Raw genomic sequence first — 23,965 nt, 5'->3', positions numbered from 1 at the left:
TGTTCATGATAGCACTCACAATGTGCTATAGGAGATTTCCAGACCTTCAGGAAGGAGCCAATTCTGCCCCACAAGTTCACAATTTAAGGGGGAATGTGCCAAGAGAAGGGACACAACAAATAGGGATCTTTAAAATACAAGTTAAGAACATTCACTGTAGGCAGTATGGCAGAATTGGTTCTTAATGGGGCATGACTGGTTAGTTTCACACTCTGTCTAGTTTCGCTGCCCAAGCTGAGGGAAATACTTAAATGCCCCATTTAATCAAAGCACTTAAGCATGCGCTCAACTCATGACTATTCAGCAAAGTACTTAAGTATGTCAATGGGATTTAGCACATGCTTAAAGCCTCTGTTCAGATGAGCACTTACGCACATAACTTAAGTACTTTGAGCACATGCTTAAATGCTTTCCTAAATAGGGTTATTTTCCTGAATCCGGACATATGTGCTTTTCTGAATAGACCTGGGCTTGAGCATGAGTTTTAACATCAAGTAGGTGCTTTAATGGATTGGGGAATAATTAAACAACAGTATAAATGATGTAAAGCAAATCCGATTTTTAAAATTAGTTTAGCTTTAATAATTTAAGGGAGAAGAAAAACAAGTAAGAAATTGAAAATACAGGTAGTGGGCCAGGTTCTCAGCTGGTTTAAATCTGTCTAACTTCACTGACTTCCTTAGTTGAGGATTCAGCCCATTATTTTTATCTTGACAATGCCTCTTGAATGTGGGTATTATAAACTATTCAAGCTGGATAATGCTTTCCAAAGGATCATTTCTGCTTCATCCTGTTCTCTCCTTGTGCGATTAAGGAATGTAATGGGTATGGATCAATACTGCTCCCATAGAACTCAGTGACAAAACACTCATTGACATAAATGGAAGCAGGATTGGGTCCAAGGTGGCTTCACAGGTTTTCATTATCCAGAAAGTAGAATCTTCTATTTTGAATTATTTGATAATCCTGTGTTTTAAGTGTTCGTTGCTTGAAGGACAATGTAATGCTTAGCAATGTGTACATAGTATCAACTGTCCTTATTGTCCGAGATCAATAGATATCAAAGGCAAACAGAGGACTATCTATGTATAGCTCATTTGCCCTCATGTGCCCTTCTCTGAGTTCTGGAATCTGCTGCAATTCCATTCTCTACACTTGTGCTCCATAGGAGAACCATAACACTCGTAGGATAAATATGATGTTGTGTGTGGTACATTAAGTAACTGATGATGTTAAGAAATGTACTGATATGATACTTATGTTTGTAACTGCCTGGTCCAGTCTTGGTTCTCATGAGCCTCTTTAATACAGGAACACCATGATTTAAATAATACAGGACTGTAGAACAGTCCTCATTAAATAGTTTGTTTATTTTCCATGAGGAGAAGCCTGATTATATATTCTTTCTTTCTCTCATGTGTGTGTAATATAAAATTTTTAAAAGAGAATTTTAAATTTCTCCTCTCTTGAAAATTCTCTGTTCCCAGAAGACATCTAGTCATTTTTAATGTGGGTTAGTGGCAGTAAGTTAATGAATTTCTATCAGAGACATTTCAACTAATAAGATATAGTACTGAATTTAAATTGGAATATAAATTGTATACAGTAAAATGTCTGTACTGATAGAAGAGGGGCAGAATTACAAATGCTAAATATTCCAAACTGCCTCTATTTTAAGACTACTGGAGTGCATTTGAAATGTTACATCAGCACAGAGAAACTGCTTAGAGTGGGAATGATCTTGTTTACTTGTTTGTTTACTGTGTTTACTAATCTTGTTTATTGGTTGATACATTCTTTGCATATTTGTCTGTCAACACTGAACCTTGAATGGGCAGGTCAAACCTGCTGCAGTCCTTTTCAAGTGACTTAGATCAATACTTAAAAACCCTGCATCAGCATAGCTGCACCAATGCAGCTGCACCACTGTAGCATTTAAGTGAAGATGCTCTTATGCTGACAGGCGTGGTTAATCCACCTGTGTGAGCAGCGGTAGCTGTGTTGACAGGAGAAGCCCTCCCATTGATATAGCACTGTCTAAATGGGGAGTTAGGATGGTATACCCCTGAATGACATTGTTATATCAACATACATCTGTAGTGTATACCTGGCCTTACTTAAGTTCCTGTGCTATTAATAAAGCTAGGAAGTGTTACATCACTACTCAATTTGCTAAAACATGTTGTTTAACCCCTTCACAAGTTTAATGGACATTGCTCCAAATTCTGAGGTGTTTACTCAAGACCCCATTCTCCTTTTCATGGGAATAACTTTCACAGGGAAGAAGAAATGCCTCCCACAGAATATAGAAGAAATAAGAAAGTCAGTCCATTGACCCTTTTATCCCTTAAAATCTATTGGGATCTTGAGGAGTTTACAACATCACTACTTCCTGGACAGCATTTCCTACTACAGCCCCTATAGAAGCAGAGAGCTTGAGACATAAGCCCCTGCATTAGAAGCCTGGTACGAGGCGGGACCTGCTCACAGAATCTGGCAAGAACTGGGCTGATGTTGCAGAAATACACATTGCTAAGAACAGTGGCATAGCCAGGTGGATGGAACAGGGGGAGCAATAAAAAAAAAAAAAAAAAGCGCCACCTGCTGCGGCGCTTTTACTTACCCGGCGGCACTCCAGGTCTTCGGCGGCAGACCCTTCACTCACTCCAGGTGTCTTCAGCGGCACTGAACGTCCTGCCGCCGAAATGCCACCAAAGACCTGGAATGAGTGACGGTCCCGCCGCCGAAGTGCTGCCCCTGCCACGGCTGGATCCGGGCCGCACCACCCTAGCCGTGGCTGGGTCCAGGCTGCTCCAGCAGCGCTGCCCCAGTAGGTCCGGGTGCCCTGGGGTCGGGCCGGGCCTGGGCTGGGCCAGATCGCGCCACTCTGCTCTGGCTGTGCCTGGGGCTGGCCCGGGGCCCGACTGCCCCACCCCAATTGTGGCTGGACCCTGGCTGCTTTGGCTGTGGCTGGACCCAGGCAGCCATGCTTGGGGCTGGCCCCGACCATGCTGCAGCATAGCTGGGGATGGTGGAGGGGATTCCCTGCACCCTGACCATGGCAGGTTGGGGGCTGGGTGAAGTGGGGACTGGGAGAAGGGCACCTCAGCCCTAGCAAGTCCCCAGGCGGGTTCCTTGAGCACCTGAGCAGCACTAAATAGGCTGCTGCGTGGCTACACAGCTTACTGGGAACTTAGAGCAGAACATCCCCATATCAAGGATGGTACAAAAACATTACCCAAAGATAAAAGGAACACGGTGATCCCTCCTAAAAGATAACGTCAGGATGACAGTTCGTAACTTGTTTATATTAGGGTATAAAGAGTATTTTTGGCCAGCTTAGGGGGCAGTGGAAAGTTCCGCCACTGACTGAGCTGTGGCATACATGTCTTAGTATCCTCGTAGCATCTGCCAGGTGCTATTACCGTGCTTCAATGACAGTAAACCTGACCCGGGGCCTTCATACCTTAACGGATCTTGTGGTCATTGGGCGGTTTGCTTGAGGTCTGCTGGGACAGCACACAAGGCAAACACACACATGCAGCCAAACATCTTACCACAGGGGCTATGGTTACTTTTAAAATGGGTTTCTATAACCTGAGGGAGAAAACATGCAAGTTAATGCAGCTTCACATTGTATTAACTTGGGGGGCTGGTCCACATGGGATTTATGGGTTGTGGGCTTGGGTGGGAAGAAGAACATGTAGGAATCTTACTCACCCCACAGAGGGCCTTCTATGAGTAGGGAGAAGCAAGCCTGGAGCTCTCTCCTTGTACAAGCAGTCTCCTTGCCACATATGGGCCTGGAGAGGATTATGGGACATCTACTTTTACTCAGATTTTACTCAGTCCTTAGCTGGGCAAACTCCCACTGATATTGAGGCTGAGGAATAACCTCAAGATTTGTCTTAGGCTTTGTAACATTTTGGCACTAGTCCATCTTTCTGAAGAAAAAAAATCCTATTTTTCATTTATGACGCTGGCTGACCTGGTGCCAGCTCACACCAAGGCCCTTAGGCCTAACTGAACACTGACAAATACAGAGCTGGAAATCAGTCTGGCTCACCTGTGTGTTAATATTGTTATAATAGGTATTTGATTTATACAAATGTGTTTTAGTGTTTATGAAATGCTTGTAAATTGCTGCAGTATTAATCTCATTTATAATATCTGTACCCCCATATTATAAGGTTATATTGAGTGTTTGCATTGCAAATCTCTGTAACTGTGTAAATCATCAAACAGGAAAGGAACAAAAATGCTGGCTCCCTACAGTGGTGTTAGGTCCTGCCCACCAAGAAGGCCCACTGATGTTTCACAATGCCTCATTTGTTTTCAAAGAACAAAGACTTTGTTGATTGGTCCCTCCTCCCCCCATGTAGAGGAGACATGTAAATGGACTCCTCCCATCAGCTTGAACTCTGGGGGAAGGGAATACAAATCTTGACAAGAAGGAACTGTCTCTCTGTGCTGCTTGGATTTGGAGATGTCAAGATTTCCAAGCATAAGCAAGGGATCCCTAGTTGCTTAGCCTGGACTAGCCCTCAAGGACATATAGCACTTGCTTATTATAGAAGCTTCTGCCGCCTTTTAGAACCTAACACTGCAACTCGTCTGTGTGTGTATATTTACCTGCTTTAACCTTGTAAATAAGTCTCATTTCTTTGAAATTTCGTAGTTAATGCATCTTTAGATAGTTTATTGTAGGATTGGCTACAAGCATAATCTTTGGTGTAGGATCTAGTGTGCAATTGACCTGGGGGCAAGTGACTGGTTCTTTTTGTTGGGAGTAACTTGAATATGGTTTCAAGTATCAGAGGGGTAGCCACGTTAGTCTGGATCTGTAAAAAGTAACAACGAGTCCTGTGGCACCTTATAGACTAACAGACGTATTGGAGCATAAGCTTTCATGGGTGACGAAGTGGGTATTCACCCACGAAAGCCTATGCTCCAATATGTCTGTTAGTCTATAAGGTGCCATAGGACTCTCTGTCGCTGAATATGGTTGTGATTTTTGACATAAGGGACCATCTATCACAAAGGCCAGGCTTGCCTAAGTGGCAGGATGGACCGGAGTACCAAAGGGGACTGTCTGTGACTCCATGTTAAGGATGTTATAGTGCTTGAGGAATTACTTTTCCTCCCTTTTTCTAGTCCTCCAAAGGAGGGGCAGAGTGTTCTTTTTGAGGCCTTTAGCGTCTCTCTCCCTTCTGGAAATGCTATATTGTGAGTTATGTTTTCAGGGTAACAAAGCTGTTGCATTTGGCAATAATACACCAGAAGGGAACTCCTTAGAATGATTATTTTTGCTTATAGCTCCCATAGAGCAGCTGCCTTATGAACCCAGTGATAAATCACAGTCAAAAGTCCACAGTGGTGATGAGGCGAGGTACAAAAAAACCTGGAAAGTAGAAGGCGAAGACAGTGGAGGGAGCGTTGATTTGATTTTGATAGCTGCTAAACAAAGTGGTCTGACAAAAAGCATTAATGCCCCTTTCAGTTCTCTCGACAGGAGGTCAACTGCCAAACAAGAGAGAAAAGGGCTGGGGTGAGTTATTTGCTGGCTATAAGACTGATGACTTCTTATGTCTGAATGGAACCAGAGTTGCCTGCTAGTGGATGTCTTGGTGTACCAAAACAGAGGCCTGGGCATTTAATCTCTGTGGGAGATCATGAAAGAAAGGCAGCAAAGGACTGTTGTCTGCAGTGGGCTGGCAACAGTTGGCATGTGGGAACTGCTACAGCTCCCTGCTGATGTTCCGGTAGATTCCATTGTGGTCCTCTGAAAACACACTATTCTTGTCTGAGGCACGGCAAGGGGGCACGTACAGCTGTTGTGTGTGATAGCAGAGACGCGGTGGAGGGTTGAGTGAATGTAGTTTTGACATGGCCTTTTGAGCAGATATTTAGCACAACAATGTCTCCACGCCACAATTGCATTTTTATGATGATGTCTTGTGTCTATGAAGGGAAAAAGGAGCCTGTTTCTAAGAAACTGGTTAATGGTTTTGTTGACTGATCATCATCTTTCTGACACAATGAAAGTGAAAGATGGTCAATATATTGTTTTTGTCTCATGTAATAGTGTTAAGACGCAAGGGGGCATAGAGTGAAGGGAAGGGAGAAGTAGTAGTTAACAGGTGGTAGGCCTGGGGAAGGAATAGCTTTCAGTTGATGGCACTTGCATCAAGTTTTTATGTGTGTGTCTGTATTATTTTCACCCCTTTTACTCAGAGTCAAATTATTCTTGATCAGATCTTTGTGCTTTTGTAAACCTGTATAGATTTGTAGAGCTTAAGGCCAGAAGGAACCACTAGGTCATCTAGTCTGGCCTCCTGTATATCACAAGCCAACAGCACCACCGACCATCTGCACCCTAAACCCAGCAACTGATATTAGTCAAAAGCATTGCAGCCTACAGGAGACTAGACTATTAAGTGCCACTTGCAGAGAAATGAGCAAAGGTGCACCAATGCCTGAGGCCCCTGCAGTGGCAGGAAGATGACTGTGAGGTACACCCAGATAATCCTGGCAAGTGACCCACACCCACATGCTGCAGAGGAAGGCAAACCTACCCTCCAAGGTCACTACCAGACTAACCCGGGGGAAAATTCCTTCCTGACCCCACATGTTGTGATCAGTTAGACCTGGGCATATGAGCAAGAACCAGCCAGCCAAGCACCTGAGACAGAGAATACTCAGTGCCACCTCAGAGCCCTGGCCCACCTCATGTATCAGGAACTCAGCTGGCTCTAGGCATGGTTGCCTAGTAACCTAATGAGTTTGGCTGGGCCCAATAAGCTCTCACTATGTGACTGTGCTTCCTGATTGGACAGAAATGCCAGGAGATCATCACTGGAGTAAGCACAGAAGCTGTTCAATGTGTTCTATACCTGCAGGTGCTCCAGACCTGCTTCCTGTACCTGATCCTTGCTCCAACCCATGCCTGTTCCCACTCCAGTCCTAGTCTCTACCTTCCTCCAAACCTCCTGGCTCCGAGTGTTGGTTTGTCTCCTGGTCATGGCTCTGGTTCCACCTTCCAGCTGTGCTCTGACCACTATGACTGACTCCTGTTCTGACCACTAGTTCACACCACTTACACCCCCAGTGTGAGACAGTTTGAACAGCCACAAAGACGATAGGTGCCTCCCTCTGGGGAAGTCAATGGGCAGATTTTCTTCAAGATACACCCTGAGGATCTTCAGCTGTGGTTTGGATAGGGCATAAGTATATCTGGAAGGAACCTCCATTCTCTGTTGGAGGTTGATGGGGTAATCGTAACTGTGGTGAGGTGGTAGAACATCCACCTTCTGTTTGTCAAATACCTTGGCACATTCCCAGTATTTGGTAGGAATTCTGGGCACTGCTGATGAACTTACAGTTTGCCCCTCTGGATCACTCGGGGACTGCAGTGACCTCAGATCTTGACTAGTCATTAGTTGGGACTGGGAAGTCATGCATGTGCACTGTGGGTAAAAGAAGAGTATGAACCGATTGCCCGTGCATTCAGAGGGTCGTGAGTGATGGGGCAGGGGAGAAAGTGAGCCAGTACAGGTGTACCGGTAAGGACCCGCAGCAGCCTGTACGCAGCCCACATTAAAGCACTATGGGCTCTGGCCCCCAGAAGGGGCCTGGGGCGGAAAGGGTGCGGCTGAGTGTCAGCAGGGCTGCGGATGGGGGAAGCAAAAGGAGCAGGGACACTATAGCGCTGCCGCAGCAAAGGACACAGCAGTGCTTTAACTTCCCTGACCCTTTTGCTCCTCCTCGGCCGCCAACATGTGAGGGGGGAGGGGAGAGAGCAGCTGCCCCAGGGCCGGTGATTTAAAAGGGCTCTGGACTCCGCTGCCATGTTCCAGAGCTGACTCTTTTAAATCACCACTGGAGCCCCAGGCAGCGTGAGCCAGGCAGCCTTTATCAACAATTTTGTTCAACTGGGTCCCCAGAAAAAAAGTTTGAAAACCACTTCTTTAGTGGTCCCTTCTGGCCTTAAAAATCTATAACTATGACTCTGTGACGTGGTAACATGGCAGCTGTGTCCAAATTTTGCAGTAACTAACACCTATGAAGCTTAATTACTATGCATTAAGCAACCTTAGCTAAGGTTAAATGGCACTCAACCAATGGGCAGAGGAAAATCTAAAAGAAGAATGGCATTTCGTTTGTATTTTTTCATTTCACTGCCTCCTTGGATGCTTTTATGTTCTCCGCTATGGAAAATTATTGGCAAGCTGTTATATATACGAGCCACAACATATCTCAGGAAAAACAGTAAGGATTTCAACAGTGAGCCACAGTCAGCCTGTTTACTCAAATATTACAAGGGTCAGTTTGGATTCAAATCATTCTGACACCAAAGGAAAGTTTGTCTTTGAAACTTTGCTTCTCAGGGGACAGTCTGGGGAGTGGAAGGCAATGTATAATTATAGTATACAGCTGTTATTTGTGCACTGACGGCATGTATCCCATCTGGGGGTCCATAGATTGTAAGTGAAAGAAAACGTAGTGTGAGAGGATTGTATGTTTTCCCCAAAGTTGCCACCAAGTTACACGCCACCCTCTTTTCCCACTCTCTCTTTCTCAGGCCCACACATATCCCTACTCCTCATCACTCTGATACTACAGTAATGAGCACCAATATAAGAACCTGTGTGGATGGATCATATCTACCCACTTGTACCAACTCACACAGCACAAAATACAGGTGCTTTTATTTTGGGCCAAATGATTACCAACCAGAAAACGTTACTCAGGCTTTGAGTGAACTCTGAAAACATAAATGGTGCCTGTCCTGATTCCCTCTTTTAATCTTTTAGAACCATTTTTTATAGAGTTGCTTTCATTTTACAACCTGCCATATTACCTCCCCTCCAGTTTCCTCCACCTTTTTTAGGAGCATGACAGATAAACAGCCTCTACATATGTGCAGAATTGCTGGCTCCCAAGACATATTTCCATTACTGATGTCAGGACAGCAGTAAGGAGGTATGAAATCATCCTGACCATGAGACGTTTTCTAAGCAAAGTCTCCTCCAAAACAAGCAGGCATTGTGAGCCTGACGGAGAAGTGAAAGCTGCATAGCATGAGGAGGGCCTTGGAGAGCCATATATTTGAAGGCCGTGAGTGGCATTTCTTCCCACATTTGGTCCATTTCTGTTTGTTTTTTGCGGAGAGGCTGGCTTATAATACAAGAGGACAGTGAGGCTTTCCACATACTCTAATGTAAGCAATATAGCAATGAATATAGTTCAAGGAAAAGCAAGGATGTGTTTCGGTTTGTTACCCTTGTAAAATATGTGAACTGTTCTAGCGGAATACATAGGTTTGAGGAACCATTTTCTGAATATGCTGTAGAAAAATGCTGGGTGATATCTCATTACTCATAATTGAACCAAGTCCCGAAACTTTCCAACTTCAATCCATCATTATTATTTGTATCCCTTATTATTTGTATTACGGTAGCACCTACAGGACTCAGCTAAGATCAGGGCCTAATTGTGCTAGGCACTGCGCATACACCTCTCTGAAGAGCTTACAGTCTCATCAGATAGCGCAGACAAAGACTGGGAGGAAGGAGGTATTATTACCCATATTCTATAGGTGGTGAACCTGAGACACAAAGAGATTAAGTGACCTGCCCAAAGTCACACAGGAATATTGTGAGAGAGCTGGGAGCTTGAATCTCTCAAGTCCCAACTGGCTGCCTTAACCACGACTTCTCAAAACAAAGCATTAACAGCAGATGTATTTGTCATCCCAGAATTGGGGCAGTATTTTTGCTAATTACCCCATAGTGCTGTTAAAGCTGGGATAGTTAACACCTGCCAGCAAAACCGTAACCCGAGAGGTTTCTAAAAGAAGTAGGTGCTAGGAGAATAAAAAGAATGAGACTATCCACCAGCTCAGAATGGGAATTGTTACTGTGGCAATCTGGATGGAGCCCAAAAGGCTCTCTCCGTTTTCTGGAGGAAAGAGTTTAGGAAAACTGGAGGAACTAATGGATTCCTGAGCATGTGTAACCGCATATGAATTAAAATTAGTGACAGGGAAACCCCAAAGCGGGTCGGCAACTTGGATAAGCACCTAAAAATATTACCTGAAATAGCTCAGTGCTTTGGATTTGCAAAACTGGGCTGGAAATCTTTAGAGAATGGGGCTCCCTGTGAGGTTTCTGGTACTTCCTATTTTTTGTTAGCCAGGAAACATGCCGAGAACAGGCTCTCACATTGTATTTTGGCATTTCTGTTTCCAGCTGGACTTAGGAAGAAAAGGGGCACATAAAACTGAAATAATAATGATGAGGAAAGGGTAACTGAAATGTTTTGAACCTTTGTTCAGGTTGGGGCTGGTTTTATCACTCCTCCCCCCCGACACACACATTTTAAAATATAGTACCTGATTCTTCTTGTATGTGATCTGGCAAATCAGGAGCAACTTCACTAAGTCAATGGAATTACTCCAGTATAAAACGAGTGATAAATTAGAGAAGAATCAGGTGCATAATCTACTTATTAACCAGAATTGGGTACTCCTACCGTTGCAGTGTTTGTCCACGACAAATAGGCTCAAAATGAAAAATACAAAATAATACAATACAATTATGGAATTTAATCATCCAGCATTTAATCATTGAATCTGGGGGTAGAAAAATAATACAACAAAAGATGACGTCCTTATTGAGCGGGAAGGATATGCCAGGGAAGAGGCAACTCAGGATGGTCCATGATATGAAACCAAGACTGCTCTTAAATAAGTACCAGAAGCAAAGCATTAAACTGAGTTCAAACTACAGCTGATCAGTTCTGTGGTCCTGTACACTAGACAGCCGCTGACATGATAATAAATAAATAAACACCTACAAAGCCCTCATGCCACCGAAGAGAGTCTAGTACTTTCTGTGGAAAACGAAGGTTTTTTCCCAATTTTTTACAAGACTTATCACGTAACTGTGATTCTGTGTGCCTCAGATGCCATCACCCTAGGACATGATAAAGGAATTGCCGTAAGTCGAAAAACAGGATATTGAGTTTCCATCAGAACAATGAGAGAATGTGCTACCACCTAGGAAAATTACAACAGGTGGCCAGTACAATAAACAGGCGATACCTAAAGGGATCAGCACAAAGGTCTCAGTGGAACAGGAAATCAAGTCCATTGTTGTATTACAATACTTTCCTATCTCTGTGTAAGGCTCCAAAAGATTCCCAAAAGCAGTGGATGTGATGTGGTGTATTATGAAATGTAGTAGATCATATTCTAGGATTGACTAGACATATATGCAGGTAGGCAACACTGTATTGCTGAGACCTAGATTATGTCCATATTGGATTCCAAGGTGTGATTCCAACTTGGGCAGACATACACATGGTAGCATACCTAAAAATAGCAGTTTAGATGCGGTAGTGCAGGTTTCAGTGTGGGCTCTACAAGCACTCTGGGGACCTACTCACTCTTCTAGCCTGCTCCGAAGTCCATGCCACCACATCTATGCTGCGATTTTTAGCCATGCTAGTGCAGGTATGTCTAGCGAGCTGCAGTCACACTTTGGATTTCAGCATACACATACCCTTAGACTATCACAGCCATTAGTCGGCCTTGCAGAGGAATAATGTGGAGTAAGGCCCCATTTTTACTCCCCAATTCAGCACTACCCAGCTACGGTGGAGGGAGCAGGACTACTCACGTGATACTCCTTGCTGTTAGCAAGTGGGAGACGAAGGATTGGGAGGAATCCTGGTTCCGCTCCATACCCCACACACTCATTGACCAGAGCAGCTGGCCAGGTGTCTGTGTGGAGCCACTCCCCGTCCCCCAAAGAGTTGGGAGGGGTAACCTACTGTCCCTTCCCATCTCCAGAATAAGGGTGGATCGAGGAGGAAGTAAGTCCTCCAGTTGGAATGGGAGGGAACCAAGTGATTGTTTTTCCTAGTCATAATTCATTGCTTGGTCTGTTCCTGGGATGGTGCAGCTATGCACTACCACTTACTCAGGGCTGAATGTAGATTTGCAATCTCGCTCTGAGAAAGGAATTGTATGTGCAAGGTAGGTTCTCATTAAATGTGACCAATCTCTGAAGATTTAAAATCAGATATCATAAACCAAGTACTTTCACACACGCCCAGAACCATAGGTGTGCGTGAGGTGTACCAGAGCATACATCTGCTATCTTGACACAAACGCTTAAGTGAAAGCATATATGGAACAATATGAGACATGCAGGGAGTACAGTGGCTGACCGAAAAAAAGAAGGAACTATAGCCCCAAGAAATTAATCTTATTCATGTTTAATGAGATGAACAACCTGATCACAAGAGACTACCTCTCTAATTTCTTGCAAGTGGATTACCTCAAGGGCATCTAGATAGAACTAGTATTAATAAACTCTGTCATGCATATTCTGCCAGATGTGACATAGCAGATAGGTTATGATCAGACAATAGATCCCAGTACACCTCAGAAAGATTCAAGAAAGTCTGTGAAAAATGGGAACTCTAGCACAAGACGGTATCCCTGGATGCATGCAAAGTAAAAGGAAATCATCCCTAGCTGATCATGATGGGCAGCCATAATGTATCTTCACAGGGTGGGGGGAAGAAGATCATAAAGGCTGATCTGCCAAAGAATCAAGATAGTCATCCCAGCAATGACTAGCCTTTTACAACAAAATGGAGGAGCATTGGGGCAAATCCCCCAAACTATCAATTGTTCTTATTTTTAAAACATTTTTTTTTATTAAATGAGTGCAAAACAACACTGGACTAAGAACCAAATCCATTAAGCATGGGAAAGGAAGTCTGGACTGAACCACTGACCAGTGATATAAGGAAATGAAAAGAGGCATCCCTCCAATTTCCAGTTGTTCAAAATGTGAATATTTTGATATGACACACAGATCACAGTGTGGTGTTTCTGTCCCCTGATTGGATCAGAATAACTCTCAGAATCGAGTTTGCAGTGGAGATACTCTCAATTATAAATGTGAAATTTGCTTTCTATATACCTTCTGCAATAGTCTTGTGAAATTTCTGCAGGTAAAACTATTTACTAGAGTATTTTTTGAAAATCAAATACATAAAGGGAATGAAGAGAGTTGAAGCAAATTTATCTTTAAAATTTTGAAATAATGCTGGTTTGGGATCTTTATTCTTCTCTGTATTCATCCACGTACTGGTGATAAAAAGTTGTGATTCAACAGCCAGTCCTTTGCTAACAATCTCTGGCCACAGTAAGCAATCAGCTCCTGTAACGCTGACCTTTCACATGCTCAGATAACCTCTATAAAAGGAAAGATGTAACAAGTGACATGAAGACCAGGAGGCAGCACACCAGGTTCACCAGGGAAATATTTAAGGGAATCCCAAGGAGTGGAATGAGGTCAGAGGGCAGATTGTGAGGTGGGAACTTGAAGGACTAACCTGAATTATTTGAGTTGCTGTAACATTACACTGAATGAAAACACCCTTTAGTTATAAACCAACGTCTTTATTGCAGCCCTATGCTAGGTATATGAAGCAATTAGTACAAATAAACTACAACATTACTGAACACGAGCATATATATATTTCTTTAATTTTACAGCAATAGAAGAGGCCAAATATCCATATATATTATATTTAATGAGAGAGATTCTACTTTTAATGAAGTCTCTGTGCTCTGCAGTGCAGTGAATGCAGATTTGCTAGTTAATAAAGCCCTAACAGTGTTTCTGTTCATGGAAAATGAATCTGAAACGATTGTCAGATTATCTGTTTGGCATGCCTGACTGGTGTCTGGAGTGGCTTTGCTAATGTGCTATTACTCAATGTCATTAACCCATAGAAGTGATTGAAAGGTGAATTTATATTTGCATCATGCTGTTCAGAATAGGCGGTGCACTGGATTAATAGCGTCCTGTGAAATGATGCTGCACAGGATAAAATGAACCATTCATTTCAGAAAGCACATGTCCCTACTCTGTGTCAGTCCCCTTAAGATGTGTGTAATATTCAGACTGTGAAACAACAGCAACAAAAAGTTGCCTATAAAAGAGATGCATTTGTTTGCTATTTTGTTTGACATTAGAAATCTGAAGTTTTTACAGTTCCTAAGAGAAGCCTCCTATTTCGCTCCTCAGCAGCAAAAGCCACATTAAATACTTTGGAAATAAACTATGTAGAGCATCTATAATAAATGTTCCATTAAAAAGGGTGGGGAATGGTTAGAGAGAAATTCCGTCACCATGACTTTAAACATGAACGGATTCATTAAGAGTCCTAAACATTTCCCACCCCCCTTCCTAAATATGTGTACTTTTTTTTTTCTTCATAAGATAAAGCATCAGTATTAAATTGCTAGTTTGAGGCAACTTAAAGCTTTCAGTCCCAGGCTATTTTTTTAAATAACATTCCTTCCCGCACCGCCCCTCCCCCCCCCCCCAAGCACTATTTGCACAGTATAAATTAGCATCCACACCATTCCATTTGAATGTTTCTTTCAATTGAAAGGGGTCTGCAAGGATTTGTCCAGGCTTGTAAGGAAAAGGGACTGTTCTGTTGCCTATTAAAACAAATAAAATAGGAGGAAAAATGAGCTGTGACTGTATTTTGTGTGTTTTGGAGATCAACTTCTACCATTTGAGTTTACAACCATGTTTGAGGCCTGATGTGATTAACATTCTGCCTGTTCTGGTTTTTTAAATTATTTGGGTATTTTAAAAAAAGAAAAAAAAAAAGGTTGTGTAGCTTTTTTGTGCCACACTTCACATAGGACAGAAGAGTATGATAGAACACGATAATCTGACTCGACGTACGGTATTTCAAATGCTTTCAAGTACCCAGATAATGGACATTGACTTTATGACATTAGGCGCATACTCCTCTAGGGTTTACCCAATCAAAACTCCCATTGCCTTTAGGAAGAGGTTTGCCAGCATGATCATGTAGTAGGAGTCCACGCCCAAATGTTACAGAAGAAAAGTTTAAAGATCTGGCATGTAAGTGAAAATTGTGTGACATTAACAAATTATAGAAAAGGAAATTGCAGGGGGAGAAAACTTGATCTTAAATGAGAGGTGTCATGGTAATAAATGACATCTGAGAGTTATGTTGACAGGCTAGTGTGTCTTGGATGGGGATGTGCAAAACTGCATGTCAGCAGTATGGAGACACTCCTGTGTTATGCGCTTGATTTAGATACTTTTCAGCCAGAAGTACATTTTTTTGTTTGTTTTTGTTTTTTAGGAAATTTATCTTTTATTAGAAAATGTTTTCTTAAATACTCTAGATTAGTGCTGGTGATTTGTTTATAAAGTATAATCTGATAAATGATGGCAATATTCTGTAGACACAAAAAAATAGATCATACCTACTATTCTTACTAATTACTGTTGTATTTATTCTGTTTAATCAGATGGAGACCAGTTTTCTATTGTCATGTCTCATAATAATAATTGCACTAATGAGTGTAATTGTTACAATAATGAGAACTGAAACCTAACAGCAGTAACCCCTAAATTATCTTGCATAAAAACAGATGCATGCAGAGCAATCTTTAATTTCCTTGCTTGTGCTGCTTAGTGTTAAAGCTTAAATATACAGACTCTTGTGTGCATTAATTTCTGTTTTATTTGATGGTAAAATAAAAAGAAAAGAATCCCAAGTTCATCCACATGGACATGATAGATTGCAACAGCTTTTCCAGGGGCATTCATTCATCACATACATTTAATACATATATTTAATCTCTTGTTTTTTTAAACAGAGAATTCATTGCTATGTACAAAGTTAATTAGCACAGCTTCTTAGGAAAAGAGTTATGCCGGAGGCAGTTTTAAAATCTTGTGTATTTTAATTTTTTTTAAATCTAAACATTGAAATCAAAAGGACTATGTACACTTACCTGTACGAAGTGGATTTAGCCCATATTTCTAGAACCAAAACTGCTCTTTCACTATCACTCTGGAAAAAATTTTTTATGCCAAATGGATTTTTATTTTTGCTAACCAACAAAACGCTGTCTGAGCTTTGTCCGAGCACACCCAATGACAAGCAAAAAGTGACACATTCTATCGCTTCATGACACCAAGATGAAAGTAGCAGAGGTGGGATACAAAAGTATAAAATAAATGATTATCTAGTTCTGGAAATCATTAAGTAAGCCCAGACTTGTAGCATTTGTCCTTCTGTTGAATCGTTATGCCACTGAAAAACCAACTTTGTGTAGCATTTGTATATATGAAGTGTAGACAAAAGCCTTGAAAATTCAAGCAGTTAATTTTTTAAAGGGCAAGAAATGAATCAGAATTAAAATGCATTTCTTATTTTTATTACTATAACTTAGACTACGAAAACAGAAAGTATGTTAAAAATCGCTGCTGATGTTGTTAGTGTAGTTTTGCATTTCACTCCAAAAGGAAAACAAAATGAGTGACCCTTTCCTCTTCCCACTGAAGTCTGTGACATTGATTTAAATCTGAGCAGGATCAGACCCCAGACTGTTCAGTTTCATTGTTTTCTCTAGTCTGTTTTGCTTCCTGCTTCTCTTTCATTAACAAAATACTATTGTGTTTGCATTCCCAATGCTGGATTACCCCTGAAAATGGAAGAAAAAAATCACATATGCACGATAATTATGAAAATAAAAAAATAAAACCCGATAAAGTATATTTAACGTTGGTTGGTGGTGGTGGAAGAATAAATTATTCCTGGTTTAATCAATTTTTTAAAATGCCTCTGTAAAATCTGTTCAATCTAAATGTTTGTGCCTACGCCAAACTGACTGTGTTCCCTTGACTTTAATAGCTTATTTTCACTAAACATATAAATATATTGTAAAACAACTCTGTCAAGAATTCTTCCAAAATAATATTTGTCACATTTCTAAATAGGCTAAACTACACTAAATCCTTTACAGGTTTCTATTGCTGGTGAGGGAGATTGGAGTTATGAGCACCAAAATCAATCTAAATGTATTCCTTTCTCCTACTGTGTACTCATGCAATTCATTAATAGCCCAAACTTAAAATGTATAAAGAAAAACAAACAAACTGCTCTCTGGGATGGAGATGTCTTTTGTAGTTCATTTCAGAACAAATTTATATTCGCTTTATAATCTCTAGAAAAGAAAGACACTAACCTACTTAGGGCAAGACCAGAGTACACCTGGACTATCTAATTATAGATACATTCCCTGCAGTTAGTCTGGGTGCCTTCAAATGAAATAGGAAATTTTGTTTGAGAGGGTCCCCTCAGTATGAGTGGAGATGTTTGGATGAATTAAGAAACCCCTGCACTCAATTGACTCTTTGCCCAAAACTTGAACTAGAACTTCTGGAAAATTCAGAACTGTTCAAGTTAATGGTCCATTCCACTCTCCCCACAACTGCTATTTCTCCCCTCTTTCTGACCAGGTCTTCTCCTCACAATACAGCTAGGTAAGTGGATCACTACCTAGCTGGATAGTGTCCTCCTGCAGGGGTCTTCTTCAGGGATATCACTTGCTCAGAAATGTACAACAGAGAGAGATTCTAGGATATAAATAGCGCCAAAGCCTTCAAAGTCCTTTTACATATGAAAATAGTAGGAATAATGAGAGCTTCCGTGAGGAAGGCTTACTTGGTTGGCTGCTGGATGCCATGGTGCTGGAAGGGGCAGAGGTGTGGGCTGAACAGTGGCTCTTTGAAGAGGAAACCTGCCTAAATGTAAGAGCAGCCCTTTCCTCCCTATGTCACTTAAATCCGATAAATGGAACTCTGGCTTGTTGTGGAGGGTGTGTATGCAAGGAGGGGCCCATACATATGTGGTGGAGTGGTACAGTATTGAGAAAGCAATGCACAGTGGTGGGAGCTTGTCAGAGGTTCACATTATTCAGGTAAGTGTTGGGTAATCACCCGAACTTTAGGGTGAATGTGTGAACGGTGCTTCGGAAAGAGAAGACCTCTCTCACTCATGTAATTCAGGATCTCTGACAATTGTGAAGGCAGCCAGTGTGGTAGAACCCTCCGAGGGGCTGTGTTTCACTCTCACTTGGATACGTTTTACTTTACGGTTTAAAAGGCCAGCTGCGGGGAGTGGCTGGCACTGATCCTCTTGTCCACATGAGAAACCAACCCCCCATCACTCTTTCTCCTGAGTGCCCTGAGGACTTTGTGATTGTTCGATTTTAATTTTTTATTGTTGTGTTAGCTTAACCTGCAGCTGACCCATACAGATTTCATTTGGAGCAGCGCCACTTAGTAGTAATGCTTTTTCTGACACCCTGTAGAAATTATGCTGCCAGTCTTGTGGTTTCAGCCGTCAGCGCTGGTGTAAGTTCTTTCTGGTGCATCCCCCTGTGAGGAACCTTGTACAGGATTTCTTTTTTCATTATTTAGCACCTTGCTCTTGGCATTACATTTGAACTCTAGAACTTTTCAAGTCCACTTACTTTCCTCGAGTTTGATAGGTGGTTGCTAGCCCTTGGAGTGCCACTCTGATGAAGCCGAACATGTTCTTGGAATATCTACATACATGGTTGAAATATGCAAGGGACTCAGCTCTTGGCAGACATCTTTAAAAGAAGGAGGATGGGATGATTTTTCACTCCCTCCTCCTCCCCTGAACACACACGCACACACGCCCCTCTCATACACGCCCAGGAGAGAGAAGGAGAGAAAGCTCTTTGTCCTAGAGTGGATGAGCATGGTTGATGATGATGACAGTATTGCACATGTGCAGAGTTGTGATTACACTCAGCTTCCAGTGACTATGAATGTGTGAAATGTCCCCGTAATTTTAAGATTCCGTGGGGAGTAAACCATTACTTTTTAGGTACATGCATGAATTTTAAAACCATTCAAGATGTGTTCCCACAAAGCAGTTTAAATGTGATTTATACAAGCACATATAAGTCTATACTCAAGACTGGCCACCTCAAAACTATGCACAATAATCCTAATCTTGCATCAAGAACTATGCAGGTGGATCCCTACGTCAGCCTGGAGCCTCATTGAATTAAGTGGGGTTCTGTGCGAGTTCAGAAGCCTGCCCTGAGTGGTTCTCAGTGAAATCCGAGCCTTATATCTATCTCCACTGCTTACAGATGCATACAGCTTACTTGTGTTTCATCCTTCACACTGGAAAGGCTGGGTGAATTCCTGGCTCTATTAAAGTCAATGGCAAAGTTCCCATTGACATCAGTGGCTCCAGGATTTTATCCACTATGTCCAACATAATTTCCAGAGGTGTATGCTCCCCCTAGAAAGCAGTATTTAAAGGTGTTATTTCACAATGCCTGCTCATGTACATTTAGTTTCTTCAAGTAGGATTTGTAAGAATGACTTGGTAAAATATAGGTGCGGTAATGTAATTAATGCTAACAAAACAGGCTGATTAACATGCTGATTTCTGATTATACTGAATGCTCCGCTCCTCCCAGCAAACATGATCCTTCAGGAAATCAATTTTAATTTTACAAGAAAAAAAGCAGAAAACTTAAATAAATGTGCCTGTTTCAACTGAGCCTCTGGCATAGCCTCGGGAGCTCAGAAATCAGGCGGACTTGGGCTATTTTTCCATTTTAATATGTTTTAGAAATAGCAGCAGTATGTCTAATTAAATGGCAAGAAAAACAAGTACATCATTAAAATTGCAATGTTGGTGTTGGGTTTCAATTTGGAAAGAATTCTCTTGTTTGATTATAAACCCTGCAAAAACACAGGAACAAACTCCTGAAAGAGGTGGGTGGCTGTGCGCGTGCCTACTGACTAATCCATTGGAAGGGCTTTGTGAGGCTGTGGTGTGGCCTGGTGTGTAGTCAGTGTTTTCATTCTCCAGTGCTAGCAATTAGGCAGCTCTCACAAGCATTAAAAATCTCACATGAAAGGGGAGGGGTATTAATATAATTGCCAATATATACTTATTGGAATTTATGTCCTGATTGCCAGGGTAAAACTTGTTTGAGGGGACCATGGATGGAAGAAGCTCCATGAGGAGTTCCGCTTCCAGAGTTTATCCCTCCCACTCTCCTCTCCTCGCCCCCTCCCTCCACCCCCAGTTTATCCTTTGTGGAATAAACGGGGGGAGGAGGGGTCTTGGCAGCAGAACCTGTGGATTTTCTAATATCCACATTGATTCAAGGAGCTGGGTTTCTGCACCAGAACTAGTCTTGCTCCACCTGGCTTCCCAGCATCCTGGCTCCACTGAAGCTATGGTAACATGGCAGTTGCTCCTGGAACCTTCTGAGAGGAGAGGAGAGGAGAGGATTGGTTTCTCAAACACAGGAGAAAGGTGCTTTAGAGGTAGTGTCACACGCATGGGATGGGAGAAATCAGGGTATAGATTACTCTCTCCACATGCAGGTCTTGGGAAGATGACTCCCTTTCTTACTTAACTGTAATCATGTCAGGTAGAGAAACAACATCTAGAACCAGGCTGAGAGACGGGAGTGTCTGAATAAGGACTGTGGCATTGGACCCTAGGCAATGACACTCTTAACGCCTAAGTCTCGTGTGAGGAACGGCAACTGCAGCAGAAAATATTTAATATTTATGGTAAATAAATAACGGACAGGCTGAGATATCAAACAAGAACGTCTCTTGCTTGGTGATTGATTGAACTATTAACACAACAGATTGCGATTCAGGCAAGCAGAGACTCTTCCTATTACACATACCGTATTACGTTCTACATACTACATGGCTCAAAATGGAGCTGTATAAGGGTTTAAAAAAAACTCCATGCATCATTGCTTGATTAAAAAAATTGAATTTGCTTCACCTGTGTTTACACTTCTTGGGCCTGTATACAAGATGGAGAAATGTTCTTTTTTAAATCAAGTGAGATTAATATGATTGGATATTCCCCTTAGCCTCGCTGTAGACACACTTTGATATCTTTATGTGGTTTTAGTTGTTTGTGTTTGTAGCCTAGGCTCCAGCATAGGACAGCAAATAACAGCAGGGGGTTGCTGTGACACCCCTTCTCCAAGGCACATGTGATATAGAAATTCATTTGTGCAACTGATAAAGCAGGACTTAAATGGGGTGGAGGCCTCATGAATTTCATGCTCCCTGGAGCTGCTCCTCTGCTAGTTCTGTAAGGGTGAGCAGTAAGTTACAACGTTGTAAATAATTATGCAAAAACAGTAGCAATAAGGTGTTGTGTAACAAAGTGAATTTATGACTAGATCCCTGCAAATGGACAAAGCCCTGTGCCTGTGGGGAGCCCTACAGACTTCTGTGGGGCTCTGCATAGGCAGAGTAGCTGGCACACCTGCACACAGTGCATTCCAGGATCAAGACCATAGTATTATGAAATATATATAGTACATCACTGAATTTTTAAATTTTGATACAAAGTTATAGTATGGAATGACTTTATATAGTCAGGCTATAAATATTTCAGAGACAGGTATGTACATGAACACATGAAATGATTGCAGCTCCTTAGCTGCAGTACAGAGGTATTAGGTTAGATTCAATTCAGCCATCACAACCTATCTATCTACAGTGTTAGATAATGCACTATCACTGGTAATTATTGAGCATTACTGCTTTAACTACTTGTATTTTCTAAATTAGGCTTTATCATTTTAAATAGGTGGAACACGTTTTTTTTCCTGGCAATATTATAGGTACATTGATCATACTTTCCTAACCCTGAGACCACTAGAAATATCACAATTAATTGTGGTTTTTAATTCCAGTGGAAATAGGTTTTTGGTTTTATTTGGTTTTTAATAAAAACAAATAAACAATATTTGCAATCCAGGCAGAAGACTGTGAAACTGAAATTGACTAGAAAATGACTCCAGACAAAACTGAAACTGACTAGTAGTCTATTTTTGTGGTCCAAATTGAGAGAAATTCAAACATAAGTAAAAATATTAAGCAGTGAAAAATAAATTATATTTAAAAATATTTTGGTGTTCATCTTTTCATAAACTGTAAATATTCACTACATGAGTATAGACTTTTTTGTTTTGTTTTAAATGTTTTTTAACTCTTTCTTTTAACATGAGGAAATGCTCTTTGTTTCTGGAAGCCTGATAATTTCTCAACCATCTAATCCACATCATAAAACCCACTAGCAAATTGTGGGGAATCAACTGGGAAAGTGAAAATCAATATTTAGCCCACTGAAAGTCACACAACCACAACAATGGATACAAGAGAATCAGAAGTCACTCCTTTCTGAGGATTTTTTGTTGTTGAATTTACACATTAGTGTTTCCACTTGAATGGCTAAATAGATGATCATACCTGCTGTGCTATCCCAGGGAGTTTCTTAGGGTATGGCTACACTTGCAGCTGTACAGCGCTGCCGCCGGAGCGCTCCCGCGGCAGCTCTTTGAAGTGCGAGTGTGGTTGCGGCGCCAGCGCTGGGAGAGAGCTCTCCCAGCGCTGCAGGTACTCCACCTCCCCATGGGGATTAGCTTACAGCGCTGGGGCACTGTTTACACTGCCGCTTTACAGTGCTGTTACTTGCTGCACTCAGGGGGGTGTTTTTTTCACACCCCTGAGCGAGAAAGTTGCAGTGCTGTAAAGCGCCAGTGTAGCCAAGACAGAGTCAATGGGCAAGAGCAATCTGCACTTTTGATTTAGCACATGATTTGCAGTGCAATCTCTCAGACACTTTTGAACCAGTTTAGGGTGAGTGTCTGATCAAGATGACCGTAGCCTTGGAAAAGGAAGGGAAAACCTCTTAACTTGTCCACCAGATCATTTTATTCTCCAAACTTGCCTCTCTTCCACTTCAAAATGTAATCTGCCACCTTGCAAACTGGAAATCAAATCTGGAATGTCTGAAAAAGAGAAGCGAGGTGGGTGAGGTAATATCTTTTGTTGGACCAACTTCCATTGGTGAGGCAAGCTTTTGAGTTTGTCTCTCAAGCTTCTCTCTCTCACTAGTGGAAGTTGGTCCAATAAAAGGTGTTGCCCAGCGCACCTTGTCTCTCTAATATCCTGGGACCAACATGGCTACACCACCACTGCATATAACAGTGTAAAAGAGGGCACACTTTGTCCATAATTTGCAGTAAAAGGCCAACTTCTCCAACCAACCTCCATGTTGTTCTATTATATATAAAATAAGATATCAGAGTTCAAGTTGTTTACCTCACAGGAGTGTTTTGGGAATATGATTAATAGTATTGATTCACTTTTCATTATTTTACTCTTTAAATTTGTGAATATATAATACCTTAGGTGTACTTGGTACTATATGGAGAATAAGGACAAGATCCCCACTCTGAGGAGGTTATAACCTAAATGGAATTCAGAGCTAGCCCGTGCCCATGAGCCACTGCATGCATCCGAAGAAGTGGGTATTCACCCACGAAAGCTCATGCTGCAAAACGTCTGTTAGTCTATAAGGTGCCACAGGATTCTTTGCTGCTTCTACAGAACCAGACTAACACGGCTACCCCTCTGATACTTGAGTCACTCTGATTTGGAAGAACTAGAGGTCTCATTTACCACTGCTTTGCCCCTTGTGTAATCATCTGCACTTGTGCTAAGTGGGTGTTGAATGGTAGCATTTCACGCTAACTTAGCATAGGTGTAAATGATTACACAAGGGGCAAAGCAATGGTGGATCAGCCCCCATGAATGTCAAGGTCACTCATAGTCCGCTGCAGTTTGTTGAAGAAATTCTAGCAGCTTGCTTGCTACTCAAAATTCTTTCAATCTAAGTATCCCGTTTCTCTTGCATCTCTTACCCAGAATGTTGATGGGACCAGTCTTGGAAAAACTGTCTTATTGGTGCTTACTACCAGGCCAAGTCCTGTTGAAGGTGTGAATACTACACACTATACAAAAGCCAACATTTTCAAACTTTTATGTGCTTGACATTAATTCCAAGAGCACTCTGTTAAGTTTATGTCTGCATTTCCATTATGAAGCCCTCATTTTCAGGGGAAATACTGTGTATGAGTACTGGCCATGAAAGTTTTCTCCACATTAAATGCAAAATTTCCTCTGGTTATCTTTTTTGTAAAATCATTTGACTGCTT

The 23,965-nt window shown here is 41.8% G+C and overlaps 1 protein-coding gene across 8 annotated transcripts in view; it reads left to right on the top strand.

The window, feature by feature from the left end:
- Positions 1-23,965, top strand: part of UNC5C (unc-5 netrin receptor C) — a 346,384-nt gene that overhangs the window by 79,796 nt on the left and 242,623 nt on the right. The gene's annotated exons all lie outside the window — the stretch shown is intronic.

This window comes from Mauremys reevesii, linkage group 5 (assembly GCF_016161935.1).
Source record: "Mauremys reevesii isolate NIE-2019 linkage group 5, ASM1616193v1, whole genome shotgun sequence".
Lineage (NCBI taxonomy): Eukaryota > Metazoa > Chordata > Testudines > Geoemydidae > Mauremys > Mauremys reevesii.
This window is presented reverse-complemented; position numbering and strand designations above follow the sequence as displayed.